The following is a 19,062-nucleotide window of genomic DNA, read 5'->3' as shown; positions in this document are numbered from 1 at the left end:
GGACTACATGGCGCTTTGAGGTGTGTGCAAGCCGTGGAGGGCCGCCACTGCCGACCCGAAGCTAGTGGGCATGGACCCGCGCTTCTACCCATGGCAATGGGAGATGACGAAAGGGGATGAGCGCACCGATCACAAGGCCAGGTTCGTAAACCATCTCACCAGCGCCTCCATCGAGCTCAACATCCCTCGGGAGTACGGGGACGTCGTCGCCAGCGCCGAGGGCCTCCTGGTGCTCTTAGCCTTAGGGTGGGATATGCGGCTGTTCAACCCGGTGACCGGGGCCGTCGCTGACCTGCCCAACGTCTTCCTCGAGAGCCCACCCTGGGCGATCGAGTGGAACGCGTCAGGAATGGTCTACAACGACGGCGAGGCTGATCCCACCGTGGTGCTGTATGTGACGGTGGGGTCGTTCAGGGAAGTAATCATGCACGCAAAGCCCGGCGACGTCAGGTGGCAGATCATGGATCCTTCGCCGGCGCTGTCAGAGTCCGGGCTCTTCGTGCGCGGCCAGTTCTTCCTGCCAACTCTAGAAGGGGATTTGCTCAGATATGCGCTCCGACCGCAGCCTCACTTCGTGTGCGCGGCTAGGCAGCACGCTCGCCACAGGCTTAGTAACAACTCGTTCATCAGATCCTTCCTGCAACTGGCCCGCCACCGCGACGGGGTGATGAGAATGCAGCTCGTGCGTGACGTCCTTGTCGTGTTCCCTAGCGAACATGTGGACATGGTTGTCGAGTTGTTCTGGGTGGACGTCACAGAGGGGAGCCTTACACTTGTGCAGCAACAGGACTTGGCCGATGGCGATGATCGGCGTGGTGATTACATGTTGGCGCTAGGCATCGGCAGTGATGAGTCTGAATCTGATGACTAGTACCATGTTCCAGCGATATGTTCCATCAAGACGTCTAGTGTCAAGACATTGCTGTATCCTTTTATCAGCTTGTTGTTGAATAATTTGCTGTCAGTTATTTCAATTCATGTAAAAAAATGTTTTATAATTTTGCGTGGAACATAATTATTATTGACATTTTTTCCTATTCTTCAAAGCTGAAGTTATGTGCTTTCAATCACTACAAGATTAGTCATCAACCCGTGCACTTCCACGGGAAAGCAATTTAAGTTACAGATAATATCATACAGATGTGATTTTTTTATTTATGCATCAATGATGAGTAATATATATAGAGAAGAGAAATGACATAAGTTCTCGGTATAAAAATCCTCGTATTCAAAATCAAGTAGCATGGGTGCATCAACATAGGAAACTCACACAAACTAATAAAATTCTATATCAGTATATATTGAACTCATGTTCCAATCATTTCCATGGAACTCCTTGGAAAGTACAAACCTACGTTATACTAAGCCAGTTATAGTTTGAAAAAAAATGAAGTTACTTCATTGAAAGATTAAAAAAGTTATATTAAACCTTAGTAACAACAACAACAACAAAGCCTTTAGTATCAAACAAGTTGGGGTAGGCTAGAGGTGAAACCCCTAAGATCTCGTGACCAACTGATGGCTCCGACACATGGATTGCAAGCTTCCACGCACCCCTATCCATAGATAGTTTTTTGGTGATACCCCAATCCTTCATGTCTCTCTTAACGGACTCCTCCCATGTCAACTTCGGTCTACCCCGACCTCTCTTGACATTCTCCGTACGTTTTATCCGTCCGCTATGCACTGGATCTTTTGGAGGCCTGTGTTGAATATGCCCAAACCATCTCAGACGATGTTGGACAAGCTTCTCTTCAATTGGTGCTACGCTAACTGTTGAACATGTCACCTTTTAGTCGGCCAACACTCAGGCCATACAGCATTGCGGGTCGAACCGCCGTCAGTTCACATCTTCATCAATACCCCCATCCTCCTGTAGCATTGGCCCCAAATATCGAAAGGTGTACTTCCGGGGCACCACCTGCCCACCGAGGCTAACCTCCACCTCCTCACACCTAGTAGTACTGCAACCGCACATCATGTACTCAGTTTTAGTTCTACTAAGCTTAAACCCTTTCGATTCCAAGGTTTGTCTCCATAACTCTAACTTCCTATTTACCCCCGTCTGACTATCGTCAACTAGCACCACATCGTCCGCAAAGAGCATACACCATGGGATATCTCCTTGTATATCCCTTGTGACCTCGTCCATCACCATGGCAAAAAGATAAGGGCTCAAAGTTGACCCCTGATGTAGTCCTATCTTAATCGGGAAGTCATCAGTGTCGACATCACTTGTTCGAACACTTGTCACAACATTATCGTACATGTCCTTGATGCGGGTAATGTACTTTGCTGGGACTTTGTGTTTCTCCAAGGCCCATCACATGACATTCCACGGTATCTTATCGTAGGCCTTCTCCAAGTCAATGAACACCATATGCAAGTCCTTCTTTTGCTCCCTGTATCTCTCCATAAGTTGTCGAACCAAGCAAATGGCTTCCATCGTCGATCTCCCAGGCATGAAACCAAACTGATTTTTGGATCATGCTTGTCATTCTTCTTAAGCGGTTCTCAAGAATAAGATGCACTAAGAGAATATAAGTGCAATTGTATCATGACACATTAGTAGTTGAGATCCTATACATCCCTGTTCATTGTGGTGAGCTAACCTTGGCAAAGGGAGCATGCATGCAACTCATTATGCAAAAATAACCTATAAGAATAGCCTGCACCAGCGAGAGTGGATTTTTGGAACGCGGGCGTATTGGAGGACCTTATTTTAAATACTTTAATAATCACATTCATTTTTTAAAAAAATTCCGAAAAGAATTCTACATGATCATATGGATGTATATTACATATGTGTAAAGTTTGGCGATGAAATAAGTAAACATGTGAGCTATACAAAAATGACAAAATGATGATTTCCAAATAGTGAATAATACATGCACTATTCATCTTTCCAGAGTCCTGATTTTGTCATTTTCGTGTGACTCACATGGTCACTTATACCAGCATCAAATTTTGCACATGTGTAATATACATCCATATAAACATGTTGATTTATTTTCATAATTTTTTGAAACTTCAAAATAGCATTTTGGCATTATTCAAAATATAGGGCTCCAATGCACCCGTGCTCCAAAGTGACTTTTTGCTGCACCAATGTACTATATCTTGAGAAAAGGAACTCCTTGGTCATCACCGAACATGCCCCAAAAGGATAATTTTAGATTTAATTTCTTGTTGCTTCCATCAACTAATCAAATCCTGCTACCAATAATAAAATAATAATTCTGCTATTACAAAATTACTAACAATTCATAAACTGGTTATTTCTCTACTCTCGTCTCAGATTTTAAGCTATATCTGTTTCAGAACATTAGTTATTGCAATCTTAGAACGAACATAAACTGCTCCTCATCATCCATAATAAGTGAAACTTTTGGAGAAATCATACAAAAGTAAATGTCAGTATAGCCTTGTCAACTGGATGTTGCTTATGTGTCATGAATCTTTGTTATTTGTATCGATTAAATAGTGAATAAATAACAAATCCGAAAGATCATAGTAAATAAAGTAATTTAAAGGAAGCATATATCATGAAAAAGGTGATTAGGATTCCATCCGAGGCTTCCAACTATAGGCATCTCCCCTTTTTCTCAAACATAAACTACAACCAAAAAGATGAAATGGTAGATGGAAACAACGATTAAATGCAGAACATGATGAAATAATTAAGCTTGCATGGCATATTTGTGTCTGAACTAAGAACAATTTCCTGAAGAAATATACTTGCTATTTGGTAACAATAGTTGATGGTTTCATCATAGAGACAATAGCTAATGGCTTCATTGGAGGACAACCGACTTTGGACAAAAATATGATTGAAATTCAAAATCATGGACGTCTTCACTTAAGAGGGAAACAAAAATCAGAGGAAGAGAACTGGAAATTAAGTGGTTGTATAGGGAGATGTATATGCATGACTCATATAATCGAGATAGAAATTCAAATAGAAAGAAATCACGTGCATGCTTCATTTAATAGATATACTATATGAACACTAACTCAAGCAAACATACAATGTCCAAAAGGTTTAAAAAATAAGCAACTTCGATAATGGACAAAGCAATCATTGGGTCAGATCTAGGAGTTAACTCTCATCTAGAGTATATAAATATCAATGGAATCAGTATGAGTAAATAATAGCCACTTTACGTGGTAAGAAAATGCATATCTGCATGCAATCTGTGGAGTAAAGCATCAGCAATTCCCATGACTCAACTTCTAATGCACTATTGATGTTTCACGTGCAGGGTAATAACATGGTAGTATGAAGCCATCATCTTGCATCCATCCAAGGTATCCTAGTGTGCTACCAATTAAAAAATAAACAGAAGTAATCTTGTGAACTGGTCAGGGAAAGAAGGAATATTTTTTTTCTGACATGCGAACTACCTGTGTGGTGGCTTAGAGGATGTGCATGTGGAGGAGAGGCAACTACTGCTCCTAGATATAAGTTTTTTTTTCGAAACAGAGGCAAAAGATTTGCATCATCTATTAAATAAGAAGAGAATATAGTTTGTTACAAGGGCACACTTCTACACGGCATGCAGGAATAGTCACACAAAATAATGTTCCCTAATTTCATAGCTCTGGCGGTGATCCAATGGTTTGCCTCGCGGATGATGTTGTTTAGCAAGATTGGTGGTGCAGTGCTCTTGCTTCGGACCATTTGGAACGAGCAGAATGCTCCTAGATATAAGTGAGGGTGACATGGAAGGACGGCTTCAATATTTTTGTTCAGATGGTACGGATCAACCTCATTTATCAGATATTTGGTGACGAATTTAATGGCTTGTAGAATACAGTAGGGGTTCAATCCAATAATTAGTGGGCTGCACCTGCACCAGGAAACGCGTGATGCAGCCCCGACGTGATGAGAAGCTCATATGGCCAGTACGTCCTCACGTCTGTTGTGCAGCCATGGGAAACAATGGATGAGGGTATTGCTTGTACGTACGTCAGCGTGCATCTTCTCTCATAATAGAATCGCTAGCTTTTAGCTAGCTATCCTCGTGTACCCGTGCTTCTCAGGGTAACCAATCTATCAATCTATCTGTGCGTGGGTCACTGGTAGAAAATGGGCCTTTAGTCCCGGTTCGCAAAGGCCTTTAGTCCGGCTGTGCAACCGGGACTAAATATGCGCGACTAAAGACCCCCCCCCCCTTAGTCGCGCCTCTTACGAACCGCGACTAAAGGCTTTAGTCCCGGTTCTCGTGGCTAACCGGGACTAAAGGCCCGTCCACGTGGGCGCTAGGGGTCCGTCGGGGCGGAGGACCTTTAGTCCCGGTTCTCGTGGCTAACCGGGACTAAAGGCCTCCTCCGCAGGTTTAGGGTTTTAGCCCCCCTATACCTGGTTTCTTTGCGAATTTTTTTAATTTTTATTTATTTTCAAATTTCTGAATTATTTTAACCTCTAATCTCTAATCACCACCCCTCATCACTGCTCAATTTATCCTCTAATCTCTAATCACCCCTCATCATTCCAAATCATCTAACTTCCCGGACGGTCACCCATCCTCTCACTACTCCAGCCTGAGCACGCTTAACTTCCGGGTTCTATTCTCCCTCGTTTCCAAGTCTGCACTTGTTGTTTTCCTGACAATAGTAGGATGTCAATTCTATTAACCCTCAGGAATTTAGCTTGAGCACGAAGTGACACATTTCACTGTTTGAGTTTGAAACTATTGTTTTAAAAAACAATAATTATTTAGTAACACTAATATTTCTGGAATAATTAGTTGGACCATTGTTTGACCACTGTTTGACCACAGTTTGACCAGATTTGACCAAAGTTTAAAAAAATCTGAAATAATTATTTAGTAACACTAATATTCTAGAATAATTAGTTTGACCATTGTTTGACCACAGTTTGACCACAATTTGAAATTTTTTGAATTTTTTTGCCTCTCCAGATCTTAAAAGCCCCGTATCTTTTTTTCTGTTAGGTTTTTGAGGATTTTGAAAATGTTTAACAATTTTCCCCCGGTTAAATTCGGATGTAACTTTTCGAGTAGATGATTTTTCATATAAAAAACTTTTTCATCCGAGTTCGTATGCAAAAGTTATGCCCATTTTAAGAAATTCCAGAGAGATTTTGCAAATAAAGTCGAAATTCATATTTGTTAATTTTCCCAACAACTAGACCACATATAACATGGGAAACTTTTTTTTTGACATTTCCATCATTTTCTTTTGTTTTTTCTAAAACTGAAAAGGCGATCCGGGGGGTGGTAGAGTTTGAAAATGAAGCCTCAAATCCCGAAGGCCATTAGTCGCGACCTTTAGTCCCGGTTGGTCTGGCCAACCGCGACTAAAGGCCTTCGGGCCAGCCTGAGGACCTTTAGTCCCGGTTGGCCAGGCCAACCGGGACTAAAGCCCCTCCCATCCGCCAGCTGTCGACCGAGCGCGCTGGGCCCAGATAGTTGGTCGCGTGTCTCCTCCCGAACCGCGACTAAAGACCCCTTTGGTCGCGGTTCGATTATTTTGAAGACTAATGGGGGCGTATGGAAGCCTCTTTTTCTACTAGTGGGTGTTAATGATACTGTGCCAAAAAGTACAGGATCATACATCTCGTCGGAAATATAGGGCGTTTTCGCGGCAAAGGAACCTGCATCGCTTAGCATCTGAGGAGAATGGATGGCTGCACAGTCGAGTTTGCCACACAGCCCACGGAGGCAAGCCGCCCACTTGCATCCCGTCGTTGTTGCCAAGCTGATGCACGCCACCGCCTCCATCGTCAAACACTCAGGGATACGGATATTAGATAGCTAGCATCCGCTGATCAATCTCCAACCCTGGGCACTATATACATATCAACATGCATATGCAACACGGTCTCCCTGCTCTCGTGGAACCTGGCCACCGGCGACTCTGTGCAGCTCCCACATTGCACGCCCATATACAGCATCAACGGCCTCAGCTGCTACCTGTTTTCTTGGATGAGACTTGGATCGTGGTTTTATTCATGAAAGAAAAGAGGAGGAGCTACCATGTATTCTGGTTATGGAAGCATGTTTTTTTTAATAAATAGATGATAGGAGAGGACCGTGGTGATGGTCTTTTTTTATTGGAAAAGTGCTGATGGTCCCCGTTTCTTGTGAGAAAAGGTCTCTTATAACGTTGTTAGTTTTTTCTTTTGAGATTGCGACTCTTATGACGTTTTTGTGAAGGAAAATATTGATATTTTTTCCTGATGTTATTAGTGTGCACGCTGTGTCGGTTTATTGATCTTTTTTTTCTGATCTTAATTAGTGTATATGCGTATAAGATCAGCTTCTCGTGGTCAATCTCCTTGATGATGTTTTCCTCACTCACCTGTTCTATTTTTATTTAGCTAGCTAGTGTACATATAAGTTCGATCTGAAAATAATATGGTAAATTCTTATACATTTTTGTTCTATTTACTTCATTTGTACCTAACTACGATAAGTAAATTCAGCACTCATTTTTTAACAGGTTGCATGTGCCTTGAAAAAAAAGATGTGATCACTTTGATGTCCATCCTCTTGGTATACTGGGTATGCACACCGTTCACTACTTATATTCCTCAAGGAATTTCATGCTGAAAAGAGAAAACAAAATAGCACAACAATTGGTGCGGATGTTATCCTTTTTTCTGTTTCATGTATAATTGTGTCATATATTTTCTCTAGATAGTTGTTGTTCCCTACTTATGTAATCAAAGTGGAGCTGTAATCACGTAGGAGCTCATCCCTCTACATTGACTCTACATATATCTTTGTCTTGGTCGTTGATTGTCTTGGTCGTTGATTGTCTTGGTCGCCTGATGGACCTCGCTCAGCAGCTCAACGTCCTCTCGCCCCTCAGCAAGATGACCATCAAGCATAGGGCCTGCATTTACGCAGACGATGTTATCATCTTCATCAAACCTTTATTGCTGGACATCAATGCTGTTTCGCAGATCATGGATCTCTTTGGTAAAGCTACAGGCCTATGCACCAATATGGCCAAAAGTAAAATTCTTCCAATCAGATGTGATGGTATTGATCTCACCTCTCTGCAAGTTGCTATTGGTTGTCAGATTGCTAGCTTCCCTTGTCCTTATTCGGGGATGCCCCTCTTGGATAAGCGTCTGAAATTGACTGATGTCCAAGAGCTCCTGGATAAGTTTTTTTTTTTGCTTGGAAGTGCTCTCCACGTACGCCGTGTGGTAGTTCCTGGATAAGCTCATCAAGAAAATTGTTGCATGGAAGGCTTGTTGGATCTCCTCCTCTGGGGGTTGGTTCTTGTTCGCTTCGTATTATCGGCCATGCTCATATTTTTGCTTCTTGCCATGGAGCAACCATAGTGGGTTATCAAGCAGATTGACAAACTGCAGTGTGCTTTCCTTTGGGCAGGAGTTCATGCTATCACTGGCGGTAAGTGCTTGGTGCGATGGTCGCAGGTTTGCTCGCCAGTGCAGTTTGGTGGGCTCGGTATCCCTTGTGTTCACAAACAAGGTATTGCTCTAAAAGCGAGGTGGTTGTGGCTCAATCATAGAGGAACTGACAAGCTATGGCATGATCTTCCGATTCCTGTCGATAAGGAAGTCAAGGCTCTGTTTGTTGCTAGTACTTGTTTCATCTTGGGTTATGGCAAATCAGTTTCCTTTTGGCATGACCACTGATTGAATGGGGAGGCTCCTGCATTTGTCTTCCCAAATCTTTATAAACACAGCAAGAAGAGGAAGATCATTGTTAATGAGGGCCTCACCAACAGTAAATGGATTTCTTCGATAAAGCACAACCCGGACGTTGATGTTCTTCCTAAATTTATCAGCCTTTGGCACCACACTCAAGTAATTTTGCTATCTGAAAGGGAGGATGTTCTAAGCTGGAAATGGACTCCTGATGGGAAGTACTATGCTAACTCTGATTATTTGTATCAGTTCTGGGGAAGGGTTAAGTTCCCTTATTTTAGGGAAACAGCAGGACTCTGCTGCGTATTTTTATTAATTTTTAAAAAGTAATAGAAAGTCTTCAGGAAAGAAAAGAAAGAAATAAAAACATATAAATACAAATAAATAAATAATATATCTAGTTTACTAGATTACAACAATTACAGTCTGGCTTAACGAAAATCTTTCACCTAGTCATGAAAGCCACTGTATTCATGCCTTTTCGCTCTGTAGATGATCCACTTGAGCTCTTCTTTAAATTTTGTCCTGCAATGATACACACTTGTTGGGATCACCGCTGCGGTGGCGGCCTCTGGTTTAGTGGGCGCCGTCACGCCGGAACACCCAGGCCATGATCTAAGGTTTGGCCGGCCGAGCTCAGTGTAGTCCGCCTACTTCTGTGCATCCGTGCCAAAAAAAATAAGAAACCCTTTATGATATATTTTTCTTGCGAGGGTAATTTCGTTTATTTTTGTTCAAAATCGGCTCATTTTCGTTCAAGAACACAAAATATGGATGGTGCTCTTCGTCCGGAATTTCCATTAAAGCCGAATTGCGTCAATTTCATTCTGGGGCGGTATATTTTCCGAAATCCAAAACCTTAGGCGGGGAAGACGGCGGTATTGCTCCTTAATGGAGTAATATTTTTAGATTCTTTTAATTTATGGAGTATGGATGGCGTACGTGCTCCTGTCCTGTGTACGTGTACCATTCGTAGTACTAGTTGGTTGATAAGATGGCATGTACAATGGTTGATAAAATGGTCTTATCTTAAGTTTTGCATGTAATTTAGAGATGATAGAAATATTTGTCTACAATGGGTCATCTCTTAGCCTTATCCTCAATAACTAGTTATTTCTAAAAACATGGTGAGACATATTGTGCTAAGAGATCATCTCTTGTCTTCTCTTAAATAAGAAAAGACTAGCCTTTTCTTATGAGTTCTCTCTCCTTCACCTTATCTTTTATCCTACGTGGCATTCTTAAGATAGCACCATTGTACATGTCCTAAGGTACGTTGGTGAAAACAAGGAAAGAGAGGGGTTTTGGTCGGAACGGTTGTTGGCCGAGTGCCGACGACGAGTACTTCCGGCGACGGCGAGACGATGACGATGGAGTGCTTTCCGAAGGAACAAGCTGTACGAGCTCCGAAGCAAGCAGGCTAGCAGGTGGATCGATTCTTCTGCTCCCGTACACAATACACGTGAAGCTGGCTTGTACGATCACGCACGTACACCGGCCACCCTTTTTTTTGCTCTTCCTCGTTTGGTTTGATTCCGTCCGTTACGTAGCAGAAACGGTTTTCCTAAAAAAAAAACGTAGGATCGAAACCCACTCGGCCTCCGGCTGTACCACACGCCGACTCGGACTACTGCTAGTTCTCGATGGATCAATGCTGCTGCTATATAAGAGCAGCCTCCAGCTTGGATCTCTCCATCAAACCAAGCCATCCAGCGCAGGTGCTTATTAACCAAGAGTCCAAGAGCCAAGGAGACAACCAGCAGATCGACAACAACATGGGGTGCAGCATGAGCCGCCTCCTCAAGACCACCGTCACGCTGATCATCCTCGTCCTTCTCCTCATGCCCGGGGCCTTAGCCGCCACTAGCTTCGATGCCTCACGAAGCCAACAGCTGCCGCTGCCGCGTGGGACGGTCCACGGGCCGGAGAGCGTCGCCTTCGACGGTCAAGGCCAGGGCCCCTACAGCGGCATCTCTGACGGCCGGATCCTCAAGTGGAACGGCGAAAAGCTAGGATGGACTACCTATGCATATGGACCCGGCTACGATAGCAGGACGTGCACGCCGTCCAAGTTCAGCCCGGAGACTGAGACTGCCAGGGATTGCCGCTGCGGCCGTCCGCTCGGCCTACGGTTCAACCAGAAATCGGGTGACCTCTACGTGGCCGACGCATACAAGGGGCTGATGCGGGTTGCGCCGGGCGGCGGGGAGGCCACCGTGTTGGTCAACCAGGTTGACGGTTTTCCTCTGCGCTTCACCAACGGTGTTGACGTCGATCAAGTTACGGGTCAGGTCTACTTCACCGACAGCTCGATGAACTATCAAAGGTCGCAGCATGAGATGGTCACTCGCACTGGGGACTCGACGGGCCGCCTCATGAGGTACGACCCACGGACATCCGATGTCACGGTGCTCCAGGCGGGCATGACGTACCCCAACGGCGTCGCGCTCAGCGCCGACCGCACTCACCTCATGGTCGCATCTACCGGACCATGCAAGCTGCTGAGGCATTGGATCAAAGGGGTCAACGCAGGCACATCGGAGCCTTTTGCCGACCTGCCCGGCTATCCAGATAACGTGAGGCCCGACACCAAAGGAGGCTATTGGGTGGCGTTACACCGCGAGAAGAATGAGTTACCCTTTGGTCGTGATAGTCATCGTCTCGCTGTCAGGGTCGGTAACGATGGGAAGATAGTCGAGGAGATGAGAGGGCCAAAGAAGGTGAGGCCCACCGAGATTATGGAGAGAGCAAATGGCAAAATCTACTTGGGTTCGGTAGAGCTTCCTTATGTCGGCGTTGTTAAGCGCAAGTAGAGAACTATTGTAGTAGATACATATAGGATGCCTTTTAGTTTCTTGCTCTTACCACTAAATGTAATTTTTCAATTTATTTTTGTTTTCGTCGGATGGACTATTGTAATACACATTTTCTATCAGCAAATCATTATTTGTTCTTTCCTCCATATTTACGTGCATAAAAGCTAAATTCTATCCATATAAGAGCCAGCCTGCATGCTATTGCTAGCGAGAGAGCAGGGACGCACCATGCACTCGTGGATTGTTCCCTTCACGTAAACACGCAAAGTCAATGAATTTGCTCTTTATTCCTGCTGTAGAATTCTAGAACCACATATATGCAGTGCAATTCACACATACACATATGCCCTCAAAGTTTTTGTATGTTAAGACACTATATTATTTTTGACAAGAAACAATGGTTATACTTAGACGTGTACTGTGACGGCACTCCTCCCAATGGTTGCTACTTAGAAGTGTAGTATTGTACATTGGGGTGTGGCCCGTCACTAGGCATGTAAAAATATTTGTTCTCTCATTTTATCAATGCATCGAGACAAAAGCTTTTGTGTTTTATCAAAAATAATATAGTGTCTTGGCATACAAAAACTTCCAGGGCATATGTGTATGTGTGAATTGCATTGCATATATGTGGTTCTAAAATTCTACAACAGAAACCGCCAAGAATAAAAGAAGTTCAGACGTAATGAACAAATTCGTTGAGATGGGTTTATTTTTTGTATCTATTAAAATAGGTTATGTTGTATCTTATGCCCTGCAAAATTTCATTTAAAATATGAGCACTTTTTAACTATGCAAAATATACGAGATTATAAGTTTATAGTTTAATGTGTCATTCACATATATGTTTTTTGTGCAGACCACAAGTTGTCATATTTTTTTTATAGTTTTTTTGCATGCACACGATGTATGCTAAACTACATCCATTTTGCGTTCATTTGTACGTTTGAATTGCACTGCATGTACGCACGTGCAACTCCTTTCTTCCTCTGATATAATCACCTGAACAGCTAATGGTCTCCAAATGGGCGCCGTTTGATTGGCATCCAAGGGTACAGGATCGAAGCATATTAATTTATGACGAAAAATACACCAGCTGGTCGTATAATTAATCTCGTCGCCTAGCCTAGCTGTGACCTCATGTCTGCCTACTACCTTCCATTTTCGTTCAATCCACACAGCGTTCCCTTTCACTTGTAGCTGCCCGGCCGCCATTTAAAGCCAACCCATCCCGGCCTCCGCAAGCTAGCCTGCCCTCCCAACAACCCTAGCCGCAAAATGGAACCCCAGCTCCCTGTTGCAGCCGCCGCCACCAACGCTCCTGCAGCCGCGCCGGAGATTGGCCGGTCGTTCATCGCCTGCCCCGAGGATTCCGGCCAAAAACGGTGGGTACACTATATGAAATTACGCATGCATATAGCTATATCTTTTACGGATTAGATCTATTTTATATTTTTTTCTTGTTGCTAGATCAAAAGCATATGCATCGACGGAATGAATCTCTAATCTCTTGATTTCCAAGTTTCAAAAGCATGCATCCAGGAAATGAATCTCTAAACTCTAGTGGGGTATTCTCCTGATTTGTTAGATTAATGTACTCCAATCTCTTGATTTGCAGCGTATGCACCTCAACGGATGAGCTGGACAGCCTAGACAGGGAAATCGTCTTCGCCGACCTGCTGCTACCCAAGGTGGCGGAGATGGTATTGGCCTCCGACGTAAAGGACTACATGGCGCTTTGAGGTGTGTGCAAGCCGTGGAGGGCCGCCACTGCCGACCCGAAGCTAGTGGGCATGGACCCGCGCTTCTACCCATGGCAATGGGAGATGACGAAAGGGGATGAGCGCACCGATCACAAGGCCAGGTTCGTAAACCATCTCACCAGCGCCTCCATCGAGCTCAACATCCCTCGGGAGTACGGGGACGTCGTCGCCAGCGCCGAGGGCCTCCTGGTGCTCTTAGCCTTAGGGTGGGATATGCGGCTGTTCAACCCGGTGACCGGGGCCGTCGCTGACCTGCCCAACGTCTTCCTCGAGAGCCCACCCTGGGCGATCGAGTGGAACGCGTCAGGAATGGTCTACAACGACGGCGAGGCTGATCCCACCGTGGTGCTGTATGTGACGGTGGGGTCGTTCAGGGAAGTAATCATGCACGCAAAGCCCGGCGACGTCAGGTGGCAGATCATGGATCCTTCGCCGGCGCTGTCAGAGTCCGGGCTCTTCGTGCGCGGCCAGTTCTTCCTGCCAACTCTAGAAGGGGATTTGCTCAGATATGCGCTCCGACCGCAGCCTCACTTCGTGTGCGTGGCTAGGCAGCACGCTCGCCACAGGCTTAGTAACAACTCGTTCATCAGATCCTTCCTGCAACTGGCCCGCCACCGCGACGGGGTGATGAGAATGCAGCTCGTGCGTGACGTCCTTGTCGTGTTCCCTAGCGAACATGTGGACATGGTTGTCGAGTTGTTCTGGGTGGACGTCACAGAGGGGAGCCTTACACTTGTGCAGCAACAGGACTTGGCCGATGGCGATGATCGGCGTGGTGATTACATGTTGGCGCTAGGCATCGGCAGTGATGAGTCTGAATCTGATGACTAGTACCATGTTCCAGCGATATGTTCCATCAAGACGTCTAGTGTCAAGACATTGCTGTATCCTTTTATCAGCTTGTTGTTGAATAATTTGCTGTCAGTTATTTCAATTCATGTAAAAAAATGTTTTATAATTTTGCGTGGAACATAATTATTATTGACATTTTTTCCTATTCTTCAAAGCTGAAGTTATGTGCTTTCAATCACTACAAGATTAGTCATCAACCCGTGCACTTCCACGGGAAAGCAATTTAAGTTACAGATAATATCATACAGATGTGATTTTTTTATTTATGCATCAATGATGAGTAATATATATAGAGAAGAGAAATGACATAAGTTCTCGGTATAAAAATCCTCGTATTCAAAATCAAGTAGCATGGGTGCATCAACATAGGAAACTCACACAAACTAATAAAATTCTATATCAGTATATATTGAACTCATGTTCCAATCATTTCCATGGAACTCCTTGGAAAGTACAAACCTACGTTATACTAAGCCAGTTATAGTTTGAAAAAAAATGAAGTTACTTCATTGAAAGATTAAAAAAGTTATATTAAACCTTAGTAACAACAACAACAACAAAGCCTTTAGTATCAAACAAGTTGGGGTAGGCTAGAGGTGAAACCCCTAAGATCTCGTGACCAACTGATGGCTCCGACACATGGATTGCAAGCTTCCACGCACCCCTATCCATAGATAGTTTTTTGGTGATACCCCAATCCTTCATGTCTCTCTTAACGGACTCCTCCCATGTCAACTTCGGTCTACCCCGACCTCTCTTGACATTCTCCGTACGTTTTATCCGTCCGCTATGCACTGGATCTTTTGGAGGCCTGTGTTGAATATGCCCAAACCATCTCAGACGATGTTGGACAAGCTTCTCTTCAATTGGTGCTATGCTAACTGTTGAACATGTCACCTTTTAGTCGGCCAACACTCAGGCCATACAGCATTGCGGGTCGAACCGCCGTCAGTTCACATCTTCATCAATACCCCCATCCTCCTGTAGCATTGGCCCCAAATATCGAAAGGTGTACTTCCGGGGCACCACCTGCCCACCGAGGCTAACCTCCACCTCCTCACACCTAGTAGTACTGCAACCGCACATCATGTACTCAGTTTTAGTTCTACTAAGCTTAAACCCTTTCGATTCCAAGGTTTGTCTCCATAACTCTAACTTCCTATTTACCCCCGTCTGACTATCGTCAACTAGCACCACATCGTCCGCAAAGAGCATACACCATGGGATATCTCCTTGTATATCCCTTGTGACCTCGTCCATCACCATGGCAAAAAGATAAGGGCTCAAAGTTGACCCCTGATGTAGTCCTATCTTAATCGGGAAGTCATCAGTGTCGACATCACTTGTTCGAACACTTGTCACAACATTATCGTACATGTCCTTGATGCGGGTAATGTACTTTGCTGGGACTTTGTGTTTCTCCAAGGCCCATCACATGACATTCCACGGTATCTTATCGTAGGCCTTCTCCAAGTCAATGAACACCATATGCAAGTCCTTCTTTTGCTCCCTGTATCTCTCCATAAGTTGTCGAACCAAGCAAATGGCTTCCATCGTCGATCTCCCAGGCATGAAACCAAACTGATTTTTGGATCATGCTTGTCATTCTTCTTAAGCGGTTCTCAAGAATAAGATGCACTAAGAGAATATAAGTGCAATTGTATCATGACACATTAGTAGTTGAGATCCTATACATCCCTGTTCATTGTGGTGAGCTAACCTTGGCAAAGGGAGCATGCATGCAACTCATTATGCAAAAATAACCTATAAGAATAGCCTGCACCAGCGAGAGTGGATTTTTGGAACGCGGGCGTATTGGAGGACCTTATTTTAAATACTTTAATAATCACATTCATTTTTTAAAAAAATTCCGAAAAGAATTCTACATGATCATATGGATGTATATTACATATGTGTAAAGTTTGGCGATGAAATAAGTAAACATGTGAGCTATACAAAAATGACAAAATGATGATTTCCAAATAGTGAATAATACATGCACTATTCATCTTTCCAGAGTCCTGATTTTGTCATTTTCGTGTGACTCACATGGTCACTTATACCAGCATCAAATTTTGCACATGTGTAATATACATCCATATAAACATGTTGATTTATTTTCATAATTTTTTGAAACTTCAAAATAGCATTTTGGCATTATTCAAAATATAGGGCTCCAATGCACCCGTGCTCCAAAGTGACTTTTTGCTGCACCAATGTACTATATCTTGAGAAAAGGAACTCCTTGGTCATCACCGAACATGCCCCAAAAGGATAATTTTAGATTTAATTTCTTGTTGCTTCCATCAACTAATCAAATCCTGCTACCAATAATAAAATAATAATTCTGCTATTACAAAATTACTAACAATTCATAAACTGGTTATTTCTCTACTCTCGTCTCAGATTTTAAGCTATATCTGTTTCAGAACATTAGTTATTGCAATCTTAGAACGAACATAAACTGCTCCTCATCATCCATAATAAGTGAAACTTTTGGAGAAATCATACAAAAGTAAATGTCAGTATAGCCTTGTCAACTGGATGTTGCTTATGTGTCATGAATCTTTGTTATTTGTATCGATTAAATAGTGAATAAATAACAAATCCGAAAGATCATAGTAAATAAAGTAATTTAAAGGAAGCATATATCATGAAAAAGGTGATTAGGATTCCATCCGAGGCTTCCAACTATAGGCATCTCCCCTTTTTCTCAAACATAAACTACAACCAAAAAGATGAAATGGTAGATGGAAACAACGATTAAATGCAGAACATGATGAAATAATTAAGCTTGCATGGCATATTTGTGTCTGAACTAAGAACAATTTCCTGAAGAAATATACTTGCTATTTGGTAACAATAGTTGATGGTTTCATCATAGAGACAATAGCTAATGGCTTCATTGGAGGACAACCGACTTTGGACAAAAATATGATTGAAATTCAAAATCATGGACGTCTTCACTTAAGAGGGAAACAAAAATCAGAGGAAGAGAACTGGAAATTAAGTGGTTGTATAGGGAGATGTATATGCATGACTCATATAATCGAGATAGAAATTCAAATAGAAAGAAATCACGTGCATGCTTCATTTAATAGATATACTATATGAACACTAACTCAAGCAAACATACAATGTCCAAAAGGTTTAAAAAATAAGCAACTTCGATAATGGACAAAGCAATCATTGGGTCAGATCTAGGAGTTAACTCTCATCTAGAGTATATAAATATCAATGGAATCAGTATGAGTAAATAATAGCCACTTTACGTGGTAAGAAAATGCATATCTGCATGCAATCTGTGGAGTAAAGCATCAGCAATTCCCATGACTCAACTTCTAATGCACTATTGATGTTTCACGTGCAGGGTAATAACATGGTAGTATGAAGCCATCATCTTGCATCCATCCAAGGTATCCTAGTGTGCTACCAATTAAAAAATAAACAGAAGTAATCTTGTGAACTGGTCAGGGAAAGAAGGAATATTTTTTTTCTGACATGCGAACTACCTGTGTGGTGGCTTAGAGGATGTGCATGTGGAGGAGAGGCAACTACTGCTCCTAGATATAAGTTTTTTTTTCGAAACAGAGGCAAAAGATTTGCATCATCTATTAAATAAGAAGAGAATATAGTTTGTTACAAGGGCACACTTCTACACGGCATGCAGGAATAGTCACACAAAATAATGTTCCCTAATTTCATAGCTCTGGCGGTGATCCAATGGTTTGCCTCGCGGATGATGTTGTTTAGCAAGATTGGTGGTGCAGTGCTCTTGCTTCGGACCATTTGGAACGAGCAGAATGCTCCTAGATATAAGTGAGGGTGACATGGAAGGACGGCTTCAATATTTTTGTTCAGATGGTACGGATCAACCTCATTTATCAGATATTTGGTGACGAATTTAATGGCTTGTAGAATACAGTAGGGGTTCAATCCAATAATTAGTGGGCTGCACCTGCACCAGGAAACGCGTGATGCAGCCCCGACGTGATGAGAAGCTCATATGGCCAGTACGTCCTCACGTCTGTTGTGCAGCCATGGGAAACAATGGATGAGGGTATTGCTTGTACGTACGTCAGCGTGCATCTTCTCTCATAATAGAATCGCTAGCTTTAGCTAGCTATCCTCGTGTACCCGTGCTTCTCAGGGTAACCAATCTATCAATCTATCTGTGCGTGGGTCACTGGTAGAAAATGGGCCTTTAGTCCCGGTTCGCAAAGGCCTTTAGTCCGGCTGTGCAACCGGGACTAAATATGCGCGACTAAAGACCCCCCCCCCTTAGTCGCGCCTCTTACGAACCGCGACTAAAGGCTTTAGTCCCGGTTCTCGTGGCTAACCGGGACTAAAGGCCCGTCCACGTGGGCGCTAGGGGTCCGTCGGGGCGGAGGACCTTTAGTCCCGGTTCTCGTGGCTAACCGGGACTAAAGGCCTCCTCCGCAGGTTTAGGGTTTTAGCCCCCCTATACCTGGTTTCTTTGCGAATTTTTTTAATTTTTATTTATTTTCAAATTTCTGAATTATTTTAACCTCTAATCTCTAATCACCACCCCTCATCACTGCTCAATTTATCCTCTAATCTCTAATCACCCCTCATCATTCCAAATCATCTAACTTCCCGGACGGTCACCCATCCTCTCACTACTCCAGCCTGAGCACGCTTAACTTCCGGGTTCTATTCTCCCTCGTTTCCAAGTCTGCACTTGTTGTTTTCCTGACAATAGTAGGATGTCAATTCTATTAACCCTCAGGAATTTAGCTTGAGCACGAAGTGACACATTTCACTGTTTGAGTTTGAAACTATTGTTTTAAAAAACAATAATTATTTAGTAACACTAATATTTCTGGAATAATTAGTTGGACCATTGTTTGACCACTGTTTGACCACAGTTTGACCAGATTTGACCAAAGTTTAAAAAAATCTGAAATAATTATTTAGTAACACTAATATTCTAGAATAATTAGTTTGACCATTGTTTGAC

General features: G+C 43.2%; 1 pseudogene; it reads left to right on the top strand.

The window, feature by feature from the left end:
* The first annotated feature begins 10,425 nt into the window (after nt 1-10,425).
* On the top strand, nt 10,426-11,463 carry LOC141021092 (protein STRICTOSIDINE SYNTHASE-LIKE 10-like; annotated as a pseudogene).
* The last annotated feature ends 7,599 nt before the right edge of the window (nt 11,464-19,062 follow it).

Source organism: Aegilops tauschii, chromosome 3 (assembly GCF_002575655.3).
Source record: "Aegilops tauschii subsp. strangulata cultivar AL8/78 chromosome 3, Aet v6.0, whole genome shotgun sequence".
Lineage (NCBI taxonomy): Eukaryota > Viridiplantae > Streptophyta > Magnoliopsida > Poales > Poaceae > Aegilops > Aegilops tauschii.
This window is presented reverse-complemented; position numbering and strand designations above follow the sequence as displayed.